Raw genomic sequence first — 27,364 nt, forward strand, 5'->3', positions numbered from 1 at the left:
GTCCACCAGGCCTCCCGCATGCCCACTATACGCCCTCGCTCAAAGTCCGTCAACTGCACATACGGTTCACGTCCGCGCTGTCGCGGCATGCTACCAATGTTAAAGACTGCGATGGAGCTCCGTATGCCACGGCAAACTGGCTGACACTGACGGCGGCGGTGCACAAATGCTGCGCAGGTAGCGCCATTCGACGGCCAACACCGCGGTTCCTGGTGTGTCCGCTGTGCCGTGCGTGTGATCATTGCTTGTACAGCCCTCTCGCAGTGTCCGGAGCAAGTATGGTGGGTCTGACACACCGGTGTGTCAATGTGTTCTTTTTTCCATTTCCAGGAGTGTAGATTTTATGAAGCTACCTGAATAGTCGCTTGGTCTCCACTGTCCCCAGTAATTTTACCAATTCCGATGGAACGTTATCTACGCCCTCTGGTTTATTTGATAGCAACTGCTCCAGACCTCCGTCACTAGTAGCTGATCCTTTCGTCTTCCATACCAACTCACATTTCTTCTTCTACCTCATCATCATCAGATGCCTTCAACGCCGTCTTTTCACCTATGTGCTCTCTCTCCCCTTAACAGTGGAATTCGTAATGCGCTCATAATGTTGATACATTTCCTTTTAATTTCACAGAAGGTTGTTTTGACTTTTCGCTATTCTGTAACTTTTCTCTCCATTTCTTTACAATTTGACTGCAGTCATTTTCCTTTAGGTTCTCAGTGCTTCCAGTTTCATTCCTATGTGCCTTAGATGGTGTTACTGCATTCCTGAACATTTTTGTACGCCATTCTTTCGTCGATAAATTGAAATATTCCTTCTGTTATTCAAGGTTTGTTCGTAGTTACCGTATGTATTACTATATTTGTCTGATTGTGTGTTGACCTTTTCATAAATATCATTATTTCTTTGTTAGAATATAAATCATTATACACTCTCGTAGTCTCAGGGTATGTTGAAGAAGATACAGACATTCATTGATTGTGAGACAACGTTCTGTGTGATGTATAATCTTCGAAACTAATGAAGTAATATTTTCCTGTCGTATGTAACAGTTCAAGAAGACTTCTGTATTGAGAATAGTCACCTAAAGTTTCCTTCATAGAAGCGGAGCGTGGTTGTTCGTATTTTGCAGTTACCTGTGCAGTAAGCGAAGAGTTCTCAGTGCAGGCGTAATTAGAACACGACGAATTCTGGAACTGTGTGTGATATACCAACATCAATCCAAACAAGGAAGTCAAATCAAGATCGAGTGTCGTTTTATTATTATATCCAATAAATTATGTGCAATACAGTTGATGCAACTACAGCTTCAAGGTCTGGGAGAAACTGGAGAGAACTTTCGACAACAGCGACCTGAACCCACGAGTGGCATTTCAGAAAAACATTGCAACCACTACTTTGAATTTGTCTACATAAATTAAAGATCGTATGCTAGTGTAGGCACAAGAACGGCAGAGCAAACTGTGTGGCGTTCCAAATCTGTTTGTTGCCTTATACGTTGGCTACAGATTCTTCTTCTTCAGTCCTTCTCTTATGATTATTTGATGTGGTACACGGTTACTGAATAAATGTACCTGACACTGCAGAATTTACTTTACGTTCTTACCACTCCCATTAACAGTAAAGTCAGTATCGATGAACAGATTTCTTGTAATGCATTAACATCGATTTCGTAACACAGACCGTTAAGAGGGATTGTGAGAGGTTTTATAAAACAGAACAGACACAGAAGTTTGCGAGAGCGCTGATGGGCCTAAATGACTGCCGCTTTGTGCGTGATGCCTAGCTAAGAGACGCACGTTTTCCAGACATTAAAAGATGATGAAATTTAAGACCAGGGCAGATTTGGCAGTAAGACAAGCATGCCGCTGGTCTCCGATTCTTTTTAATATTTACACTGACGACACGTTGAGGCAATGGACAAGTAAGTTAAGGTTTTATTCCTATGACTTCAACGAGAAGAAATATTATGTGACATTCTCCTCTGCTGGGGATCAAGTCGTGCTCACTGATAGCGAGAACACACTCCAAAGAGCTGCTCATATTTTATCCAAGGCAGTAAAGTTAGATAATCTGTTAGTATCTTAAGGAAAAAAATGGCTTTGAGGGGACCAGAAGACAATTCCCAGCAAAGTAATACCGGATCATCAGAAAATACAGGGTGGTCAGAACCCTGGAGAGGGGGAGGTCTGCGTTGTTGTGCTACAGATGGGGATAGCTGTGGTACAGTGACAGACAGTGCTAACCAACACATGTCCTGACATTTGTCTTGCAAACTGTCAGGAGAATGTCAAAATACCAAAGCTAGGATGTCCACCCAATGGAAACAGTGGTTGCAGCATTGGTGCTGCTGGCAACGCAGAAAGCTGTTTGGCTGATGCAGGCTTGATGTTCAAGACCACCATTGCTGCAAATGACAACAGATGAAGAGGCTGTGAAAGTGGCTTTAGAGATGCAGCTGTAGCGGCACCAATGACTGCGTAGGTGGGCAGGGGTTGATCTCCGTAGCAGAGTCAGTGGGAGACCTGTGTGCCTGGATACAACATACGTTGAAAATTATGTGCACGGGTAGCTGTAAAAGTCTCAACTCATTAATTGTTACTGTAAAACACTTTCTGCAGATCTGGTTGTGATATGCCTCTCACGGACGCAGTTGTCAGTTTTTTAAGCCACAAAGCGTACACTACAGATTTTGATGGTCCCCAAAGAAGAAAGTCCAGTGGATTAAGGTCCGGTGAGGGACACGCTCGCAGGTTTTTTCAGATGACACGTGCCCCAAAAAATTCTCCCTGAAGACGCCCGGTGTTATTAGCTATATCCGCAGTGGGGCCATCTTTTTGAAATCACGAGTAATTGACATCGACTTCCTTTAGCTGGCCAACGAAATCGTTGATCGTTAAACAATAGTTTAAAAAAAAAATTAAGGTCGAATACGAGGTGTGTTTGCAAAGTAACAGACCTTTTGAAATATCGCGCCAACCTGTAGAGAGAGTGCGCTGCGGCTATTGAGTGCAACTAGCGGCAGGTTTAGACAACAAACCTACATTTGCCTCGTTTCGCTCTGACAGTTAGCAAGCGAACAACAGCCGCTGAAGTAAGCACTATCACAGTCTGATTTTCGGATTAGTGATATGAAGGAGGTTGAAGAACAACGTGTGCGTGTGTTTGAAATTCTGCTACAAACTTGTCGAAACTTTCACAGAGACGTTTCAGATGCTTAGCCAAGCACACGGGGAGGACGCAGTGCTGCGAGTGATTTAAACGTTTCCAGCAGGGCAGAATGTCGGTCTGTGACAATTCCAAGTCTGAACGTCCTTCCACATCAACAGATGATGGCCATGTGGATATCGTTCGTGCTGTGAGTCGCGGAAATCGTCGTTTAACTGTCCGGGAAGTTGCTGAGGAGGTGGGCATCAGCGAAGGATCGTGCCATCAAATTTTGAGTGGAAGACTTGAGATGCGTAGTGTCGGTGCAACATTCGTACCGCGTTTGTTGACTGAAGATCGGAAACAGGCCCGTGTTGAAATGTGCGAGGAACAGCTTGCCGCTGTTAATGACAATGAAAAGTCGGCCGGAGTGGCGGTGCGGTTCTAGGCGCTACAGTCTGGAACCGAGCGACCGCTACGGTCACAGGTTCGAATCCTGCCGCGGGCATGGATATGTGTGATGTCCTTAGGTTAGTTAGGTTTAATTAGCTCTACGTTCTAGGCGACTGATTATCTCAGAAGTTAAGTCGCATAGTGCTCAGAGTCATTTGAACCATTTTTGACAATGAAAACTTTCTTGAGAACATCGTAACAGACGATGAGACGCGGCTGTACGGCTGTGATGCTGAAACGAAGATGCAGTCGTCGAGTGGGTGGGCAAAGGGTCGCCTCGCAAAAAAAAAGCCCCTGTGAATCGGTCAAGGGTCAAGGTGATGTTGGTTGTCTTTTGACTACAAAGGCATTTCCTATGTGTTCCAGGAGGCGTTCCAAAACTGGAAGAAACGATGAGAACGGTGCATTGCCCGTAGAGGGGACTACATCGAAGGCGACAGCGCTCAAAATGTTGAACAATAAGAGGTGGAGCTGATATTGGAAAACTTCGGTTTCTTTTTGAACATGCCTCGTAATCGGCCCTCAGTATGTCGCTAACCACTCTCCAGTTTTCTGACCGAGGATTCTCCGTCGACTGCAATCGTGTGTTCCGTGTGTTAACATAACAAGAGAGGATGAACCAGTCCTCTCCTGTACAGAAGGTGATCTCAAGAAGATCAGTGGTGTTCCTCTGTATAAAAGATGTAAACCAGCTGCACTTACACTTTCACTTTTCCTCGTGTTTCAGGTCTTCCACTCTTGTCGCTTTATAGAGGTTCAATGTTTGCATGACTGCTTTGTGCATGATTGCAAGCTCAATATGTTTTTCTTGGATCAACTTCAGCAATGATTTGTCTAAGCTCTGCTCCATAGAGCCAGAAATCTCCAACAACTTCTGTTCGTTTTGTTGAGATGGTCTTCCAGTTCGTTTGGCATCTAACAATGCGCCTGTCCCACGAAGTTTCTCAGTAAGTCGACGAAACACATTACGGTAAGGTACAGTTGATTCCGGAAATTTTTCAGCAACTTTCTCCTACACTAAATTTGTATATTTATGACCTTTTGAAAACACATGTTCAACATGAAAGAGACGTTCCACAGCCGCATGGACCATAATTTAAAAAGAAATTCAACATCCAAACACTACACATTCCACTGAAAGCTTTCACCGACTGAACGAAACAGTTAAATGTTAAGCAACAGCAGCAAGGATTGAAAAAACCGTGTTATCTGTTAAAAACAGTTCTGCCAATTTGTGTTCTGCCGTATTTGTTTCGAACTTCTTATATAATCTGCATCTATAGTCTGTAGACCAGTGCGTAGCGACTTTCCGAACGCATTGTATAAAGTTTACTCGTTCAACTTCTTAGGAAACACTGTATTATCTCGTTAATAACAGTAATGGACATACAAAAGAAAGGAGAAAGATTAAATTACTTTAATGCAGCAACCCACACAACCGTAAGAATTGCAGCAAGAAAGGAAACTCTACGTAAGTTCTATAAAACAATGTCGATACCAACAGTGATGGACGAGAATCGTGGACTGTGGCAATTGTAACTGAAACAGATAAAGGACATCGGAGATGCGATTCCTAGGAAGAGTAGGAGGGTACACAGCATTTGACAGGAAAAGAAATGTTGACATCAGAGAAGAAGTGGGAGTGAAAAACTAAAATGAGCAGATTAAGGAATACAAGAACAACTGGAAGGGGCATGTCATAAGTACGGAAGAGGACAAAATACCAAAAGTAATGATGGATGATGAACCCAAATCTTTAGGAAGACCGAGGAAATGGTGGAAAGATACGTGAACCAAGATGGTATAACAGACAAGTGCCTAAGACATGCAGGCTGAAGATCAAGAAGAAGAAGATAAAATACAGATTTTATATGTACAGATAAAATACAGATTAAAATACAAAAATACAAAAATAAAATTCAGCTTCCACCATTATCGTAAAATACAGACTATAACATTTTGACATTAACATAAAAGATAAAAAAAAGTGAAAGAATAAAGATACAACAGGCAGTGAAATCAATTTGTTTAACCATAAGCCGTATAATTAAAAAATTGCAAAATAATAAGCCATGTTTTATGAGAAGGAAGCTTTACCATGCTCGGAGATTCCTAAGGCTCGCCGAGAATTATCTGGAAATTTAATTTTGTGATTTTGGTGATTAACATACTGAAATGTTATCTTAGCGAAAGTACGAGCAGATATTTTTGGAAACAGAAAAATCGAAGCTATAAAACTGTAACACTGGTTTCGAAGACTCCAGAATACGTAGTGATAGAATACAAATGACATGGAAATATGAAGATTTGGACAAAGTAAAACGTTTGTTTGAAAGGAGAAAATAAGGGCTGTCACAAAAGATATCTCGGTCTTACAACCAACGGTTTGATAGAGGGTTGAACGTTGATGTCCATATGGTTTACAAGTATCGTTAATTATGAATGTTTCTTTAAAACGTTTGCACGTGAACTATTTATACTATTGTCATCAGCATTTGGAAAAACTAACCATAAAATAAAGAAATGTAGCGAAATACTGCATGAATAATTATGTGGCAATTTTGTTTATGTATAGTACATAATGCGTTATGCATATGCAGAAGAACAAAAATAAATATTTACAGTGTGACAATTATTGAACTATATGAAAAATAACTTAAATTACTTACAAACTACTGCGTGCACATACTTTATTCAACCTGTAAACGTCATTATAGGTATTCGGATTTAGGTTATGACATGTTCAATATGCCTACCATCATTGGCGATGATTTGGCGCAGACGAATAGCGAAATTCTGCATGATCCGCTGAAGTGTCGGAACATCAATGTTGTCTATGACCTCCTGAATGGCTGTTTTCAGCTCAGCAATGGTACTGGGGTTATTGCTGCACACCTTATCTTTAATACAGCCCCACAAAAAGGAGTCTCATGTGTTCAGATCCGGAGAATATGGCGGCCAATCGATGCCCTGCAAATGACCTCTGGGTACCCCAGAGCCAGAATGCGGTCTCCAAAGTGCTCCTCCGGGAAATCAAACACTCCCCTGTTTGGATGGGGTCGAACTCCGTTTTGCATGAACCACATTTTGTCAAAATCAGGGTCACTTTGGATAATGGGGATAAAATCATCTTCCAAAATTTTCACGTACCGTTCGGTAGTCATGGCGCCAACAAGTAATATAGCACCGATTATTCCATGCCTGGAAACTGCACACCACACAGTCACCCGTTGAAGGTGAAGACGTTTCTAGATCGCGAAATGCAGATTCTCAGTCCCCCAAATGCGCCAATTTTGCTTATTGATGAATCCATCCAAATGAAAGTAGGCTTCTCGCTATGCCAAATCATACATTGCATACTAATTCCCACCATGCCCTGCAGCCAACCATGAAGTTTGAACGTCCAAACACAAACCGTTCAGAAATTATGAGGATTTTATTTCATATAGTTCTATAATTGTCACCCTGTATTTGTTTAAGAAGTAGAACTATAGCAGGTGTATATTACCACCTTCTTACGTTACAAACGCTGAACGCACATTGTTGAAGATATGGCTCCGCAGCAAACCATCCCAACGCCTTTACCATTTTGACGCAACGGCACTGTCAGTTACGGCTAAAGTGGGCACGGAGTCATCAAACTTTGACCCTGAATCAACGGAAGTGTTTCACCTGGTCGGATGAATCGCGTTTGTTGTTACGACAGGGCGATGGTCGTTTCCATGTAAGCCTGTATCAAGGCAAACAGCTGCTTTGAACATGCACTACGTAAACGGGCGCAGACTGATGGGGGCAGTATTATGCTATTAGGCTTCCAGGGGGCCTGTGGTAGTAATCAAATGCACAATGACAGCCGTCGATTAGCCTACGTGAACATTATTTCGGACCAATTCCGCCTGTTCGTGCTAGTCTACCTCGAATCGCGCTGCTGTGGTTTGAGTCGCATGGTAGCGACCTCAGGTTGATACCTAAACCACCGAATTCGCCTGGTCGGAACCACAGGTGTTGCGGGGTTTCCTACCGTGGGGTTTCCTACGAGCAGTGGCGCACTAAACCTGTCAGAGCCCCGGGCCGGCAAAACAAATTGAGGCTCCCCTTGCTGTCCCCTCCCACACTCCTCACCACACAGGAGTTCTCCGAAGAGTTTCAAAAGCCAACGGAAGGAAGTCCCACATTGCTTACCACCTTCATTTTGTGTCGTGACAATTTACAAGGTATAACGTTATTTTACGTAACACTGAAAGTGACTGATCTCAAAATCTTGTTGCTATTATTTAATGACTATGTTGCCCCTTATAAGACAGAAATCATTACATAATTTCTGTTGTTCGAATCTATTATTTATGTTTCGCAACAAAGTCGGCATATAGCGAGCGGGGTATATAAAAATGAATCCCTATTTCCCAAACCAAGAGGAAGGTCACTGTCTACATAAAACTTCATTCAGTGCATGGTAGAGGGTACTTTACTTATGGATTTCAACATAAGCCAGAGTGTTCCTCCGATCTTGATGAAATTTTGTACATTTGATCTTCAAACCAAGGGGAACCTCTCCGTCTCAGTGAAATTTCATAGTGTGTGACGGATGGTACCTTACAAGAGAATTACACACTGTTTGACTGATCAGCTTAGGAGTTGGTTCATGTATGTATGTTTTCGTGGTGAAGGCATTTATACAAGCCAACGTATGCTGGATGGCTGAGGGTTGTCCTACCTTTAAATAAATTCAACATCGTTTCATAAATGAGCATGAAAGTAGGCAGATATACATATTTTTTCATAGATGGGGAAAGAGGAGATGGCATGACGGAGGCGGAGGAGGAGATATACGGAGGTAGGAGAACATGATGGGGGCGGGGAGGGGGGATGAGGTACATCCAGAGAAATGAGAGAAGCAGATTAAAAGAGAGAGAAAGCAGCAGGTGAACCGAGAAAGGGGAAAGGTGATGAATGACTAATGGAACGCCAGCCGGAGTGGCCGAGCGGTTCTAGGCGCTACAGTCTGGAACCGCGCGACCGCTACAGTCGTAGGTTCGAATCCTGCCTCGGGCATGGATGTGTGTAATGTCCTTAGGTTAATTAGGTTTAAGTAGTTCTAAGTTCTAGGGGACTGATGACCTTAGAAGTTAAGTCTCATAGTGCTCAGAGCCATTTGAACCATTTTTGAACAAATGGAACACTGTAACAAATACATAAATTAGGGGTGTTAATATGAATTTGATGTACTATTAGAAAAAGCAATGGAGGAGGAGGTGGAGAGAGATGGGAAGAGGGATGGAGAAGGAGAAGAAGAGGAAGTGTTGTGAGAGAATGGGGCAGATGGAGCTTACACTGCATAGAACAGAAGTCGTATAGGAAAACGCACGGAATGAAAGCTATCGACGACGCTGTCTGAGAAACGGTGACAACACCTGCACTGAGGGTGAGCGACTGGGGTAGACAAGCAGTGCGGGAGGCTCAGTTCGCAAACACCTCGTTAGGGAACCGGTTGCTCGGGACAGCTTCGCTACCTGCTGCACCCTTGTAGGAAACCCCACGGTTGGAAACCCCAAGTAGCCGAACCATACGGAACACATCGGACACGCTACAGAATGACATCTCTGCATCCGTAAACCATTGACCTTTATTTTATGGGAATTGACATACACGTAGACAACTGGTGCCATAATACTTGAGGTGAATCCATCTTACGAAAAATCACTCTTGTATTGCAATTCGAAGGTGCACCAGGCGACTGCGACGTTTTGTCATTTGCAGGGTTACGTATACAGTGCCGTAGCACACATTAGCAATACTATGAGCGAGCGATACTATCTGCTGGTCCACACTTCATTGCTGGCGGAATCACCACCGCTCCAACCTGGCTCCTCCCCCTTTCCACACACTTAAAAATGAGTGCGTATTTCAGTGTAAGAGTTTTCTTAATGAGAAAGCTCTTAAAGATTTTGCGTATCGCTTTGTACAAGGTCGAAGATAAGCGGTGGCAGTAATGGATTTAAAGCGGTCTTATCTTGGAATTTATTCTGAGGCAGTTCATATCAGCGACGTAATTGGCAATTGTTCATGAGTCTTGTAAACAAACTGAGGTACCAGGGAGTGGTGTGAATGGCGTAATTTCCTGCTGGTTCGGAAAGGGCAGTCAGAGCGACATCCGACGCCAGTCTGCGACTTTGTGCGAACTGTTGTTCGAGCGCTCGGAATTAGGACTGTGCTACTCCTCTACTTGTAGTCCCTAGTGGCATTTGTGGTTCATCACACGGATTCACAGTAAGAAAACCACCATATTCACTCACTGAATACTAGACCGGAAAACGATTTGCACTTAGCTAGTGCCCCTCTAACTGATGTAAGGAAAGAGCTACACTGTTTCTCAGATGTCATTTTCAGTAGAATTGCAGCTAAAGTGAAAAACATGATCGATAACATAAGCTGTTTGCTGGCAGTAGTCTAGATTCTTGCGGTGTAGTACCTTATTTAATGTACATGCTAGCTGAAAAATCCGGCATTGCTCTGGTATTCATTTTGCCAATTTTCTACGAACAGTTTGTAATGTAATACAGAAAAAAATTAATTTCGTTGTATTGGTGAAAACACCTTTGAAAGTATGAAACAGTCGTACAAAGAAATTCGCATAATGGTAATGTACACATTTGTAAGCACAGTAACGAAATTAAGAAACATAGTAGGCTATTACTGTGCGTTCAGCGCTGCAGCTTCGCGTGTGTACAGTGTGATTTGGTGAAAGTCTCTATGCAAACGCCGCTTCGTAGCTCTGTAAACGGCTAATGTTTTCCCCTACAGCTGTCTGCGCTTAGTAGCTAAAATCGGTCAAAAGCGTTGCCAGGTATTACGGATTTCGTAACATGACTCGATTGTAGGAGTGTCTTAGTAATAAAGCATAAATACATATATTAAAACTTCATGTGTGATGAGGCATTTTTCAGTCATTTTAGTGTTGGTGACACTACAGCTCTTGAACTATGCGTCCTCCAACGAAGTACCTATTTTTGTAGGTACATTCAGTGGCATATGTGTTGTGAGTAGGCTGCTTAGGTTTTTATATTGATAACGCCACATAGCGCTCTGTATGAAAAATCACTGGCTGTGCTGTGTGCAGTCAGTGACTGGTCGGCATTGTAATACTCGCGTTGGGCCGCTGGATGTTAACAGCGCGTAGTGTTGCGCAGTTGGAGGTGAGCCGCCAGCAGTGGTGGATGTAGGGAGTGAGTTTTGAAATTTGTAAGACTGGATGTCATGAACTGCTATATATATTATGACTATTAAGGTAAATACATTGTTTATTCTCTATTAAAATCTTTCATTCGCTAACTATGCCTATCAGTAGTTAGTGCCTTCCGTAGTTTGAATCTTTTATTTAGCTGGCAGCAGTGGCGCTCGCTGTATTGCAGTAGTTCGAGTAACGAAGATTTTTGGTGCGGTAAGTGATTTGTGAAAGGTATAGGTTAATGTTAGACAGGGCTATTCTTTTGTAGGGATTTTTGAAAGTCACATTGCGTTGCGCTAAAAATAATGTGTCAGTTTAAGCACAGTCCAAAAAATGGCTCTCAACACTATGGGACTTAACATCTGTGATCATCAGTCCCATAGAACCACTTAAACCTAACCTAAGGACATCACATACATCCATGCCCGAGGCAGGATTCGAACTTGCGACCGTAGCAGTCGCGCGGTTCCGGACTGAGTGCCTGAACCGCTAGACCACCGCGGCCAGCTGAGCACAGATATGTATAATTTTTCTAAGGGGACGGTTCAGTGTATACTATCTGCTGAATACACTATTGGCCATTAAAATTTCTACACCACGAAGATGACGTGCTACAGACACGAAATTTAACCGACAGGAAGAAGATGCTGTGATATGCAAATGATTAGCATTTCAGAGCATTCACACAAACTTGGCGCCGGTGGCGACACCTACAGCATGCTGACATGAGGAAAGTTTCCAACCGATTTCTCATACACAAACAGCAGTTGACCAGCGTTGCATGGTGAAACGTTGTTGTGATGCCTCGTTTAAGGAGGAGAAGTGCGTACCATCACGTTTCCGACTTTGTTAAAGGTCGGATTGTAGCCTATCGCGATTGCGGTTTATCATATCGCGACATTGCCGCTCGCGTTGGTCGGTATCCAATGACTGTTAGCAGAATATGGGTTCAGTAGGGTAATAAGGAACGTCGTGCTGTCTCCCAACGGCCTCGTATCACTAGCAGTCGAGATGACAGTCGTCCTATCCGCATGGCTGTAACGGATCGTGCAGCCACGTCCCGATCCCTGAGTCTACAGATGGGGATGTTTGCAAGACAACAAGCATCTGCACGAACAGTTCGACGTTGTTTGCAGCAGTATGGTCTGTCAGCTTGGACACTATGGCTGCGGTGACCCTTGACGCTGCATCACAGACAGGAGCACCTGCGATGGTGTACTCAACGACGAACCTGGGTGCATGAATGGCAAAACGTTATTTTGTCGGATGAATCCAGGTTCTGTTTACAGCATCATAATGGTCGCACGCGCGTTTGGTGACATCGTGGTGAACGCACATTGGAAGCGTGTATTCGTCATCGCCATACTGGCGTATCACCCGGCGTGATGGTATGGGGTACCAGGGTACCATTGGTTACACGTCTCGGTCACCTGTTGTTCGCATTGACGGCACTTTGAACAGTGGACGTTACATTTCAGCTGTGTTACGACCCATGGCTCTACCCTTCATTCGATCTCTGCGAAATCCTGCATTTCAGCAGAATAATGCACGACCGCATGTTGCAAGTCAAGTACGGGCCTTTCCGGATACAGAAAATGTTCGACTGCTGCCCTGGCGAGCACATTCTCCAGATCTCTCACCAATTGAAAACGTCTGGTCAATGGTGGTCGAGCAACTGGCTCGTCACAATACGCCAGTCACTACTCTTGATGAACTGTGGTATCGTGTTGAAGTTGCATGGGCAGCTGTACCTGTACACGCCATCCAAGCTCTGTTTGACTCAAAGCCCAGGCGTATCAAGACCGTTATTAAGGGTAGAGGTGGTTGTTCTGGGTACTGATTTCTCAGGGTCTATGCACCCAAATTCCGTGAAAATGTAATCACATGTCAGTTATGGTATAATATATTTGTTCAATGAATACCCGCTTATCATCTGCATTTCTTCTTGGTGTAGCAATTTTAATGGCCAGTAGTGTACGTTGCTGATAGATTTACTAGCAAAGAAGTAATGAATTTAAAAGTCGTACATGATGCGCCAGATTTTCAGGCATCTCCGTGTTTATGACATCACATATCCTGATGAAAGGTCGGTGGTTCTTACCCCCACTTTCAATTTTTGTTAGCTTCTTTTTTTGTTTTATAATTTTCTTATTAGCTATCAATGGATTATGTAGTCACTCTTCCCATGACCAAGTAACTATCGCTCACATGATGACACAGAAATGAAGTGGAATGAATTAAAAATCTTATTAAGGAGGTTGTAGATAGGGTTCTAGCTCCTAGCTATAGTGTTAAATTTTGTGAAGAAGTTGATAACGTAACGTAAGAGAGTTTTCAAACAGAAACTGGATTATAAAGGGAGCAGACACTAATCCTAAGGCGGAAGTGCTGTAGTCCGTAGCCGGCCATGAGTCGGAGAGCATTTCCCACGCTGGCTGCCTGGCTAGGTGACGAAGCGACCTTATGTCGCGCGCAGTGGTGTGGAGCTCGGCGCTGGACCGTAGCAACGAGCGTCAGCCTGAGAAATATACATGACGGGAAGTACCGCTATCTTGGCGCCAAAGTCACCGCTTTTGTTTATGTATATTTAATAATTAAAGTCATTTATGACAACATGAATATTACGAGGAGCTTCTGGATGTTTAAAACTATTTTTCATAATTTTGCGTCGTTAAAATTCACACCCATTCATTAACAAATGCATATCTTAGTAAGTAAGAACTTGATCAGAAATCAACGAACTGTGACGAAACTAGTAAGTGATACAGACTGCGCACCAAAGTCGGCAGTCGGCATTAAGCGCTGTTCCTGTCTTGTTCGATGGTAGCCATGCTCTCGGTTACGAGTAGTTTGTGACATGAGTGTTAGTTACATTATTGATCTAATAGGAATAAAAGTGATATTACAGCATTCTGAATGTTAATTTCGAGTAAATAGATACCCCAAAGTTGATCGACAGCAATTTCAGATAATTAGCTTCCATCAACAGAGACATCCAATGCGCCAGTGAAGAATCTGCACGGGACGACATTTACGAGAGCTGCACCGCTCACAGGTAGGAAGAAATCCGACGACGCGACCCACCAAGGCGGATCAACGAAGGTCCGACTTACACTCGCAAATTCCGGGTGGAAATGCTGACAGTTATACTGTTCGTCACATATACCACCCTCTACGCACTCGCGGCTAAGTTAAGTAATAACAGTATCAGTTTAGAAGCGAGGGGATCTTGCACTTTCTGTGCCAGGATACCTTAAATTGGCTTCCGTTATGTGTTATTTTACTTCCAAGCTGGCAGAATCTCTTAACCTTGTCTAATTCGTGGTACTCCTCATTATTTTCCTCTTTCTTAGGTTTCTTCACAATCCCTATCCTGCACTCATTAAGGTGTTCATTCCATTCAATATCTCCTACAATTCTTCATTTTCACTGAGGATAGCAATGTCATGAGCGAATATTATCCTTGATATTCTTTCACCCTGAATTTTAGTCCCGCCACGGCACTTTCTTTCATTTCTGACATTACTGCTTTGCTGTATACATTCCTGTCTTATAGTTTCCCTAATCCGAATACTTCGTTCTTGGTCACCCATTATTAATTTCGACTGTTGGTTCTTATATGTACTATGCATTAGCATTCTTTCCCTGTAACTTACACTTATTTACCTGACAATTTCGAACATCTTGTTTTACGATATCGGACGCTTTTTCTAGATCGACAAATCCTATAAACGCGTCTTCCTTCCATTATCATGCGCAACTTCGGATATTCCTCTCTGATGCCTTTTATTTCCCAAACACAAACTGACCGTATTACAAATCCTCAGTTTTCATTTCCATTCTTTTGCATATTATTCTTAGCAGCTCCTTGGATGCAGATGTTAAGCCGACGTGAGATTGTTCTCACACATATCTGTCCCTGCTGTCTTGGGGATAATGTGTATGATAGCTTGTCTCCACACTCTCAGATTTTAAACAGAAACTTGTATAGTCGTTTCTTGTCATTTCCCCCAATGATTTAAGACATTCCGAAGGGATTACGTTGGTGTCTTCTGCCCTATTTCATCCTAAGTCTTCCAAACCCAAGTTATACTCTAATAGTGTATCCCCTGTGTCTTCCAGATGACTCCCATTCCTTTCATCACGCCATCACACAGTGCTTCTCCATCATAGAGACCTTCAAGATACTCTTTTCACCTATTCTCCCTCTGCTTTGCCTTTAACAACGAAATTCCTCATTTTCTATTTGTAGTGGCAATTTCTGCCACCGAATGTATTAGGATGGCCAAATGTAGCGGGAAGAGGTCGAAGGCAACATATAAAGATTCGTCCGAGCTTTCCAAGTGATTTATTGTTTCCAGTTGCAGTGCCCCCGTTCCTCTTGGTCTCTATCACCGGGTACTGCAATGCTGAGGTCACCACTCCGCTGTCTGTGAAACGGCTTGGTGTGGAATCGTTGTCTCAGTGACCCATGCACATGCTGTGTGCCGGCCTTGTACACCAGTGGAGTTGCTGCATCATCAGGATGCCTGCAGTTGACTCGGTGGTCTGTGTCTGTGCTGACTCACCACCGCTCGGTGTGAGCCGCAGATGGGTAGCTGTGTCCTTCTCACTGGTGTGGCTGAGATCATGGCGACAACAAGCGCCTGCGATCCGGCATCCAAATCTGCGGCCCTCGCCTCGGGATGCCTCCGGCACGTGTTGGAAGCCAGAACGACTGCCCGCGCCCCACGTCAGCCTCAGGGGGTCGAACCTACGACCCACCGTGGACTGGAATGCTGGCGCCCCATCTGCTGCTGCGTGTAGCTGGTGGCATGACACACCCTGCCATCCAAGAGAGCTACCACATTTGAATGAATCTCGTTAGAAACACGCACTTATTTATACGCGGCTGTGAGCCTCTGTTTTGCCATTCGCTCCACTTCACATCATGTAATCATAACATGCTAGGTTGGCCAGTGGACCCTTCTGCCTGTGACTTGCGACATACAAAACTTCTACGTATACTCTTTCAGCAATCTGATGGCCCTGTGGCCTCTATTCTACTTCGCAACTGTTGTTAATTGTAACTCACTGCAATATGGCCTGCACCTGGCTGTAACTTGTGCTCTGAATATTTTACAGCACTGACTGTTCCTATCCTAAACGGTGGTGCCGCTACATCTTAATGTTAACACCTCTGCTCTCAATTTCACTCGAACATGTTTCAACGTTCCTATGAGAGCACACTAAAAGCAATGCCTCCAAAATTTATGTCTGTAAACTGTTCAAGCTTTTTAAATAATTCAACATCTTTGTTCTTCTATCTACATATTTATTTGTCAATGTACTGACCACAGTGACAATCACATTTCTGCCAATGTCACTGTAGAATGTTTGACTTTAATGGAAAAGCCACAATTTCACCTCTGCTTGCACCGTTTCATCGCTATCTAAGTGGAGTTCTTGAAGGCTTTATTTAAGTTTTGGAAACAGATGAAAATCGAACAGGGCCAAGTCGGTACTGTATAGAGCATGACAGGTGACGGTGAACCCAAGGCGTCGGATTGCTGCAGACGTTGCAGCGCTCGCGTATGGTCTGGTACTGACATGCTGAAGAAGACTGCGCTCCAATTGTGGACGATATCTTCGAATTCGCGCTTTCAATTTTCTGAGGGTCTTGCAATACACCGACATAGTTACGTTATACACCACTATGTTACAAATTATAATTCGGAGCCCTCTGGCAGAAAAGGGTTGCACTTCTGTCAGCAAAGAGGGAAAGTTGAGGGAGTAATATGCATGACAGGTAATACCTCAACCGGTAATGAGAACAGAATAAAAAATTCGGAGGCATTAATTTTCAGTGTGGCCTCTGTATTAGAATAAGAATACTTACCTCTTATCTCTCATCCCCCCCTTGCATCCCACACTCTCCCTTCCCTCCTCCATCCCATATGGAAATTGGTGGGAAAAGGACTCAGTCGGTTTTAGAGAAGAAGATCTCATGATCCGAAATTGAAGTCAATTGCATAGAAGAGGATTACACTGTTTATTTGTAAAATTCAGGTTTCAGGGGTTGAATCTTTTAATTTGGTGGAAACAGCTCACATACAGCAACTACTCGTCCTGGTTAAGTAATTACACTGCTGCAGATTGGAGGTCTTGTCTTGCTTTAAAAACTTTCGTGTGAGTGTGCTCACCTTGACATGCAGTGAGCGACTAAGAGAGTGCACAATCCACCATGGAGGAAGTCTTACCCCCCTCTCTCCCCAGAGTGAGTCTCTTTCCTGCAAATTTTTCTGGGAGTGGTGGGGAGAGAGGGGGTGAGCGGAGGGGGTGCGACGTCCTCTGGTGATGGCATTTTGCACTGTCTCAGTCGATACCTGCATGTCAAGGTGAACACATACACGAACATTTTTCCATCAATACAACACTTCCAATCTGCAGCAGTGTAATTACTTAATTAGGACATTCAGTTGCTGGATATGAGCTTTTCCCACCAAAAAAAGAAATTCAACCCCTCAAAATTGGATTTTGAAAATAAACACTATATCCTCTGAAAAGGAATTGACATCGACTTCAATTTCATATCATGAGATCCTTTCTCTCTAGCACAGACTGGATAATTTTTCTGGCAATTTCCAGATGGGGGGGGGGGGGGGAGGGGAGGGGGAGTGGAGGAGGTGAGGAAAGGGCTGGGGGTTTCCCAGACGAGGAGGGGGTAACTCATATATCGATTTCATTAATTAGCAAATTAGTCTGATATCAAAGTTGTGCTTCTATCGTTGAGGGGGGGGGGGGAGGGGAAGGGGGAGGGGGAGGGGAGGGATAGTGGTTTCTCAGAAGAACAGGCTATCCCCACGTGGTCATAAATCAACCGCCAGGGGGTCATAAACCACTTAGCAAAACAAGAGGTTAAGGGGAGGGAGGCAAAAATCAATGAAGTTTACCCCTGAACGTATGCAATCTGCACTACAAATTTTCTCAGAGACGCTGTTATCCCACTACTACTTCTACTACTACTACTACTACTAAGTATTCTTGTAGTTCATTATTCGTCTTAAATTCTGATGCATTATTTACAGCGAATTTCATTAGCGAATATATGTACTTGTTTTGTCACAGCGCAGTTAAAACGCCTAGTTCCTTGAAGAAGTGCCCACATGCGTCCACAGATGAACACCACATATTATTCTTCTGGTTCGCTTTTATGCTATCAATATTTTTTTAAAGTGATTAGTTACGCCAGAAAATTATTCTGCAAGACATTACTGAGTGGAAATATGCAAAACATGTGAGGAGATTGATAAGTTTGTTTCCGAGATTAGCAATTATACGAAGAGCAAGAGCAATACAACTTAATTTTTTGAGGATCTGAGTAATACGCTTCTTCCTGTTCAGGTTTTCATCAATATGTAACCCGAAAATTTGGAACAATTTATCCTATTTACTGAACCCTGCTCATGTGCTACATCAGTTATTGGTATGACTCTAACTGTTATACAGAACCGAATACAGTGTGTTTTCAAAATTTACAAAGAATCCATTTTCAGAGAACCATTTAATAATTCCTTGGAAAATGCTAAATCAGTCCTTCCGAAGGGCATTTGTTTGTCAATTACTTCGCATTTTCGCAGCAGTAGTTGCTTGGCTACCCAGTACTTACTGTTTATCTAATTTCTAACTGACTTATACAGGGTCGTTTGCAAGTTATTCCGGAGAAAACTGCACGAAAGCCACAAGAGATGAAAGAAACATACACGTACAGGTCGACAGAGCTCTTCCCCAAGTTTTTATTTCGAATTAACGCCGCTCATTGTTGGCAGCGCTTGATATGACAAACATAAACACGTGCATGCTGAGTATTGAGGGCGCTGTCCTTCCGCCTTTCCAAGCACGAACTGACAGCGGCTTTCTCAGGAAATCTGTTCATTAGACTGCCTGTTTCGATCGTTGTAAGTGCAGGGTGTTTCTTTGGCTGTGTGACTTTCAACAGCAGGTATGAGCCAGACAAAGTGGCCGTTGGGAACCTAGGGGCTTCAAGGCGCTGGTATAGCGCAGGCAATGATTCAGTGTGTTCTCCATGGAGGGCCTCCTCACTCCATGAACTTTAACCTATTAGCTTCACCGGCCCTCAGTTATAATTCTTTTTGTTGATTCTAGTTATCCTGATATAAAGTAAGTAGTCATTTTGCCCATTTACTGTGGAGACGGAATGTGACTTACGTCTTTTTAATGAAATTGTGTTTACTCCATTATCCTACTTTAGTTATTGAAATTTCGGTCATGCTATTGGAGGATATACAGCTTTTAGCCAATGGCGTTATTGCAGTCAATGTAGCCATCTTGGGTCCCACTTTGTGTAGGGGGAAAACGTCAAAGCTGCAACCGAAACCAGGACTCCGTGTCGATACTTACAAGAGTAATACAATAGCGGCCAATAAAGAAAGAGAAGAAAAAGGAAGTGAAATGAAGGAAAAAAGGAGAGCAGCCGAATAGAAGGAAGAGTCTGAAGAACAGTAAACCCAGTTCTTGAAGAGCTCTTTTCGACGACGAGATTTAAATCAGAGAGTGCATGTACTGTGAAGAAAATTTTTCATATTAAAGGCCGAAAGAACAGAGGATTTAGTGCCACTTGTACTCTCTCTGGGCCCACGAACTCTGTACAGGAGGAACACAGTTTGACTTTCATTTGCGGAAAATTTAAATAATTTAATGTGAATCATTTTTCACTGAAAATATATTTCTTTGTTTAAAAAGTTTGTTATCCGCTGTTTTTTAGTTTGAAGCTCTGTGACCACTTTGCTCGTTTATGTGGGTCATGTGATTAGTTTGCCACTTTGTCAAAATTGATTTGATTTAAGTACTTCATTTAATCCTAAAATAATCAAACTATTCGATATTATATATCAATCACAGATTTCTATGCATTTCTGTCTATTGCTTTTTTTTGAGTCATCAATCTTCTGGCTGATTTGCTGTGGCCCACCACGAATTTCTCTCCTGTACCAACCTCTTCATCTCAGAGTAATACTGGCAACCTACATCCTCATTTATTTGATGGTTGTATTCTAATCTCAGTTTTCCTCTACAGTTTCTACCCCGTGCAGCTCCCTCTAGTACCATGGAAGTCACTCCCTGATGTCGTAATAGATGTCCTATCATCCTGTCTCTTCTTCTTGTCAGTGTTTCCCAGCTATTCCTTTCCTCGGAGAGTCTCTGGAGAACCTCCTCATTCACTTATCTTATCAGTCCACCTAAGTTTCAACATTCTTCTGTAGCACCACATCTGAAATGTGACTTTTGAGAACATTTCTCTTCTCTTGGAGAACAGCGAGATTTTTTATATTTTTTATTACTTAAAATTGCACACGTATAGTCACAACCGCAAGAAACTTTCTTTTTTTTGGGGCGGGGGGGTTACCTGTTTAGGTGTGTTTTAGACCATCTCCAGACCTACCACCATGATGGTAGATGGTGGCGGTAAACGGAGCAGGCGATATAGAGTCCACGAACGCTGTTAGAAAGTTTATTGCGATTGTGACTATGCACGTGCAATTTTAGGTAATAAAAAAAATCTTACATGCTTCAAACCTGTTCCTTCCCGGTTTTCCAACAGTCCATGTTTCACTACCATACAATGCTGTGCCCCAAATGTATTTTCTCAGAAATATCTTAGGGCCTACGTTTGGCTCTGGCAGACTTCTCGTGGCCAGGAATGGCCTGTGTGCTAGGGCTGGTCTGCTTTCTATGTCCTCCTTCCTTGCGTTACTTTGCTCCCTAGCTAGCAGAATTCGTTATCGTTATGCACTTCGTGATCACCAATCCTAGTTTCCCTTCGTTCTCATTTCTGCTACTTCTCATTACCTTCGTCTTTCTTCGATTTACTCTCAATTAATATTCTGTACTCATTAGACTGTTCATTCCTTTCAGCAGACCCTGTGATTCTTATTCAGTTTCACTGAGATCCTTTACAAGGAACACTATTAAGAAAATTTAGGGGAACGGCACCTGAAGCTGACTGCAGAGCGATTCTACTGTCTGCAACACGCACTGTGCATAAGGACCACGAAGATAAGATACGAGAAAGTAGGACCCATACGGAGGTATAACTACAGTCATTTTTCCCTCGCTCTGTTCGCGAGTGGAACAGGATTGGAAATGGCTAGTGATGGTACGTCTATCCTCGTCCACGTACAGTACGAATTGAGAAAAGTAATTATTGGTAATGTATGTAATTAATATTAGTCTTACAAATTTCTGATAATAGTAACGATCTTTTGACCCGCCAGGGTAGCCGAGAGCGCAGTCTGCTTTCGGCGGTGGCGCACACAATTTTCGAAAGACTACGATCCAGTTTACGTTCGACAACGAATATGCCAGACCCAAAGCTTTCGAAATAGAGCGTTTTTTGAGGGAAGAAGTTCGTTTACCTGCTGCAGACATAATTGGAATACATCTGTCCATTGTAAGCAGTACAATGTACGTAAAGATGACCGATGAAGCTGCGTGTGAAAGAACTCTCTCCGCTGCTCAAAGAGGATTTAAATTTCGACACTCCGATGGCCATATCAGCGATGTAACAGTAGCTCCTTCAGGATTGGGTGTGAGGGTCATTCGGATCTTTGAATTGTCGTTTGAGGTGCCAGAATCGATGGTCACTGAATCGGTGAGACCATATGGAACGGTACTGTCATACGCCTGAGCGCTGGGCAAGTTTTAGGACCTATCCTGTGCTAAATGGCGTCAGACAGGTGCGGATCGTCCTTACTAAACATATCCCTTCTTATTTATACACTGGAGGATGTCGAGCTATTGTGATTTACGATGGCCGGCCACACACCTGTTTTGGCTGTGGTGGAGAAGGACATATCCGCTTGGTGTGCATACAACGCCGCGTCGTGCAACTGCCACACGGAGAAGCGTCACAGCGAGAGGTTCCCACGCAACTGCCGATGACGTACGTGTCGGTGGCCCGCCGGGAGGTGTTGCCAAGTTCGTAGCGTGACAAGGACGTGTTTATGCAAGAGCAGACCGAGTTACGGGAGCATGGAGGTGACTCGGAGAATGTCCCTAGACCCATGTCACGTCAGATGAGGGAGGAACCCTCCGAAAACTCACATGTAGCACGCGGCGTGGAAGTAGAGGTCGAGACAGTGTCGCCGGCACGGACCAACGAGCGATCGACGAACACAGTGAGGCAACAGAGTGCAGGGCACGCAAACAGCGATCGCCGAAGCGTCGCAAAAAGCGTCGCCATAGTTCGGGTGACGTGTCCCCCCCCCCCCCTAGCCTAGGGGACACGGAAGGTATCCTAGCCGAAGAACTGTCTGACACGGAACACGTGCCTTTAGAGGACGCTGACAGGATTCAGTCAGATGGTGACCGGATGTCCTGCCTTTCAGACGGTCCCTCTTCATTGGCGCCGACTGACCCAGCGCTGCCGACGAAGGAGTCAGGAACGCCAATGTCCCTGGAGCCACATCGAAACACATCAGAGGACGTTTCTCGGATTGATGACCACTGCGACGGGGCGGAAACAGTCAAAGACATACAGGAACTGCCACCCCCAAATGATGACCACTCACCTACAGGATGCACACCACGGAACGACAACAAAGGAGGGCCACGCGTTGGCGGGCACCCCTCTGAACACGAATAGTGGACTAAAGCCCTTGGAGTTCTCAGTGACATGACACGAGCATGACAATGACAACGGACCAAGCATATAAGGAGGGCACAGTGAACATTAACACCGCACGTTCGCATGCAAAGATGCAACTTCTCCGGGACATGGTTTACGCCACAGACGTTGATATTCTGCTGCTGCAGGAAACCTGCAATGCTGCTTTTCTCGACGTGCATGGATACAACACTTATCTAGCGCCGCCTCCAGATGGAGGACGTGGCACAGCGATACTAGTCCGGGAAGGGATTCCGATGTGTGACCTCGATTATCTTCCTTCGGCTCGGGGTTTGGCTATGACCGTGAACGGCATTCGTATCGTCAACATCTACGCACCCTCCGGATCCGACAATCGACAGGCGCGTGCACGAGTCTACTCGGAGGAGATTGCCCCCCTATTCCATGGGAGGTATGACCACATCTTGGTAGGGGGAGATTTTAACTGTGTACTCGCACCGAAGGATCAAACTACTAATTTCATCCCCTGCCACGCTCTGAACACGATCTGCCGGGACATGGCCCTAATGGACGCGTGAGAAAAGATCCATGGGCAGCGAGAGGCCTACACGTATTTTACTAGCCACTCGGCGAGCAGGCTGGATCGGATTTATGTTTCTGACAGATTACGGGGTCACGTGTTGGCTGCTGAACGCTGGCCCACAGCTTTTACGGATCACCTTGCATATTTCTGCACGTTAACCCTCCCACGGCAGCGGGTCTGGCGGAGTCGTAGTTCCTGGAAACTTAATTCATCCTTATTGGTGGATCTCGAATGTCGGGAGCGGATCGAAGAAACATGGTAGACATGCACTCACCGTCTGCCGCTGCACTGTATGGTTCTTTCATGGTGGCTGCAATGTGGAAACCGGCAATACGCAGAGGCCTCATAATGTATGGCAAGGAAAAAGCGAAATGGCTCCGAGTTACACTTGGTTATTACTACATGGTGCTCCGCGACCTGTCCTCCAGGGCCCCATCGCCCGAGCGTCAAGCGGAAGTCCATCGCATTCAGGCCTGCATTTTATCGATCACGAGACGTCGACTGGAGGAACTCTCGGTCCGTGCTCGCTGCTTGGACAACGTCGATGGAGAACGTATTAGCATGCATCATGTGTCCAAGGGACATGCGCGTAATCGCCTATCCCTGATCACAGTGCTCCATGATGACGATGGTCGGCCCTTGACGTCACAACAGGACATTGCTGCTGAGTTGCTGGAGCATTACCGCCTCCTTTTCACTGGGACGCCGACGGACAATCTGGCAGGAGAATAAATTTTGCGACAGATGCAAACGGAGGTGGATGGTCCGGATGAAGAGGCGCTATTGGAACCCCTAACGGAAGATGACATCCGCAGAAACGAAGGGTGCGGTGCATAAATCCCCTGGGCCAGATGGGTTGACACTTGAATTTTATCGCACATTTGCGGATTTAATGATGTCCCAGTTGGTATTGATGTATAATGAGTTATTGAGCCCTGACACGGACGTTCCGTCGCAGTTCACGGCTGAACTGCTTATACCAATACCGAAATCGACAGCGAGTGTCAGCGCCCATCGATTTAGACCGCTCACGATGCTCAATACTGATCTTTGCGCGAATGTTGGCGGCAAGGCTCAAGACTGTAATATCCAAGACAATACCATCAGACCAGGCTTGTCTAGGGGTTCAGAGCAACATACATTCTATCCTAGGCGAATACAGTGACGTAATTTCCCTGACGGAAGCTTGTCGCATGAGTGCGGCGTTTGTATCGGTGGATTTTGATCAACCATTATTTCCTTGGCTCGACCAAGCGACGCATGGCGATACCACAGGACTTTATTACCGTCCTCGTGCGCCTCCTTCGCGGCGCTTCTTCCACGGTGAGAGTCAATGGCAGGGAGGTAGGACCGATTCCTGTTTGCAGCTCAGTTAGGCAAGGATGTCCCTTGTCGATGAGACTGTTTACAATAGCGCTCGAACCATTGATGTAGACTCGTCGACGGACTCTAACAGGCGCCCGACTCCGTGCGAGCTCCTTCACGTGTCGTGCATATGCCGACGACTTGATGATACTCGTCCGGTCGGAGAACGAAGTAAGTAAGGTGGTTACCCTTCTTACTATGTACGGAGTAGCTCCGGGAAGCAGGGTCAACATGAATCAAACCAAGATCATGCACATCGGTCGAGGGCTGGACGCTCTGCACAGTTCGTTTACGACGGTGGACATCTTGAGATGCTTAGGTGTATTATTCACCTGATCGCCACGGCAATCAGCGGCGGCGAGCTATCGACGTCTCCTCCAGCACGTCCGACTGCACATACGCTACAATTCACTCCGGACGCACGACCTGCTCCAAAGGGTGGACTACACTAATGTTCACCTGGCCTCGCGACTGCCGCACCTGGCACAGGTACTGCCAATGCCACATGGTATTGCTGACAGATTAATGGCGGCCTTTGGATACTATGTCAGCCAAGGAATGTTGTTTAAGATCAAATACGAGACTTTTACTCTCCCGCACCATTCTGGAGGACTTAACCTCACGCATATGCGGAAAAAAAGGCTCTAGCTCTATACCTGCGAGCGACGCTACGAACTTGTAACCAACGGCAACACGCCAACACATCGGCCATCCTGGATGTGCTTCTTCCCACGTCCTTTGGACTGCCGGTGGCGGTAGGCACAATCTCGCCCTCGTTTTCTCACGTCGCGCGATTCTTTGTTGATTTTAGTTATCTTCAGTTACAGGACCAACTACAAGAATCCCCACTACCCGTGAAATGTATCGATACTTGCGGCGTCATCATGACAGCAATGTTGTCGAACTTAAACACCCAACGCGAGACTGGCGACAGATTTGGCGAGCTGTCCATACACCTCTCCTCACCACAGCAGCGCGATCGTCATGGTATACATTAATCAACCGCAAGACCGTCAACCGCCAACGATTGTACGACATTCGCATCGTAGATTCCCCGCTCTGCCTTATATGTGGCATGCAGGACACCGACGAACATTCTCTGCAGTGCGGTGAGGCAACGGATGTTTGGCGGCTGACGCAACGCATCATGGCCCTCCTCCTACGTACCGACGAATCCACGATCACGACGGACGCTTTATTTTTCCCTGACGCTGTCTTTTTCCCCTCACAAAAAACATCGGGGATCCGATGGATTGGAGGACACGCATCGCACTACGTGCTCTCGCGGACCTTGATTTCGGACATGGACTGTTGGCATTATCTGCTAGAACAACACGAAATCATTCGACGCCACTCTAAATATAAAACGCATTATGCGAACTTTCTAGGCAGCTTGTTTCACAACCCCCCGAAGTGGTGTGGAGTCCCAGGTTTACGTTGTTTCGAGGGATAGGATTTACTCCCAGTGAAGTGTCGAGGATGTCACTTCACCCCTATATTTCTTTCCCTTCTTTTTCATATATGATTTTTCTTTAGGGACATTAAAATTAAATGACTATTAAAAAAAAAGTTGGCAGACGACTTACCCACGAAATGCAAAGGTCATGAGTTCGAGACTCGGTTCAGCACACTGTTTTAATCTGCAAGGAAGTTTCAATGAAATCCCTGTTACTACTCCTGGTAATTCCACGAAAAATAATACCGTTACTGAAAGTGTCAACCGCGAGAGCAGGACTTTTTAAAAACATTGGGTAAAAACATATACTTGGATTCAGTATGACGAAAAAGAACACAGAGTTTATTCTTTTTTGTGTAGGTCTCTGTGTGAAAACAAGAGATTGCCTCCAAAAACTGTTACTGCGGAAAAGGACTCCTATAAGGCATTCGTTAAGTACGGCTTGAAGAACTGGTCCGTTGCTCTAAAACGATACAAATCCCATGAAAAACTAATTAGCATATGTGTTCAGCCAGTAAAAATAATACTATGGAAAACGGACCAAATATTCTGTCATCAGTTATGCCTTCTAAAGCAAAAGAAATGCTGGCAGCCAATTTTTGCTTAAGGAAAATGTTTACTTCAGTAGTATTCTTCGTTTGACAAGGATTGGCCTCAGAGTCGTCACGATGATGACTCTTCAAATTTTGTCAATATTCTGAAATTAACTTCCGAGAATGTGCCAGAACTGAAACTATGACTTAATCAGATTAGTTACAGGTGGATGTCTCATGACATAATTAAAAAAAAGAAAAGAGCGCTAACGCGCTGCTTCCTGGACTCGGGTAGGCGCGCCGGCCCTGGATCGAATCCGCCCGGCGGATTAACGACGAGGGCTGATGTGCCGGACAGGCTGGATGTGGTTTTTAGGCTGTTTTCCACATCCTGCTAGGTGAATGCCGGGCTGGTCCCTATGTTTCACCTCAGTTACATGGCTTGCAGACATCTGAACACATTCGCACTGTTCCATGGATTATGCTCGACGCAGACAGTTGGGGAACACTAATTCCGTCATGGGGGGGGGGGGGGGGGGTACTGGGTGGCAGCAGGAAGGGCATCCGGTCACCCCTTAATCATTGACATGCCAACTGCGATTAACAATGGCTGACCCTGTGTAACTGCAGGACAAGGCTCAAGAGATAGATAGATAGTAATGATCTTTTGAAAAAAAATTAGTTACGTGACTGAAACAGAATCAAATCACTTAGTTTTTACCCCTCAAAAAATTTCACTATACCCCTAAACGGGTTATTACCCTAGGTTCGAACCATTATGTTTAGGTGATTGTGTGATAGTTATCACACATGTTGGCTCTACTGCTGTTCGACTTAAGGGATATGAATAACTTAATCTGCCCACTTTGTTCATCTCTCCACTACACTTATTCTCACTCTGCCGGTACAAAATTCTTAGGAGCAGATACCTTTTCTTAACATTACTGGACTATTAGCTTCGCATGTTGTTAGCATACCCTG

The 27,364-nt window shown here is 44.6% G+C and overlaps 1 protein-coding gene across 2 annotated transcripts in view; it reads left to right on the forward strand.

Annotated features, from left to right (window-relative positions):
* The window catches only part of LOC126284227 (UDP-glycosyltransferase UGT5-like), a 219,129-nt gene that overhangs the window by 137,449 nt on the left and 54,316 nt on the right, over positions 1 to 27,364 (forward strand). The window lies entirely within an intron of this gene.

The sequence above is a fragment of the Schistocerca gregaria genome, chromosome 8 (assembly GCF_023897955.1).
Source record: "Schistocerca gregaria isolate iqSchGreg1 chromosome 8, iqSchGreg1.2, whole genome shotgun sequence".
NCBI classification, from domain to species: domain Eukaryota; kingdom Metazoa; phylum Arthropoda; class Insecta; order Orthoptera; family Acrididae; genus Schistocerca; species Schistocerca gregaria.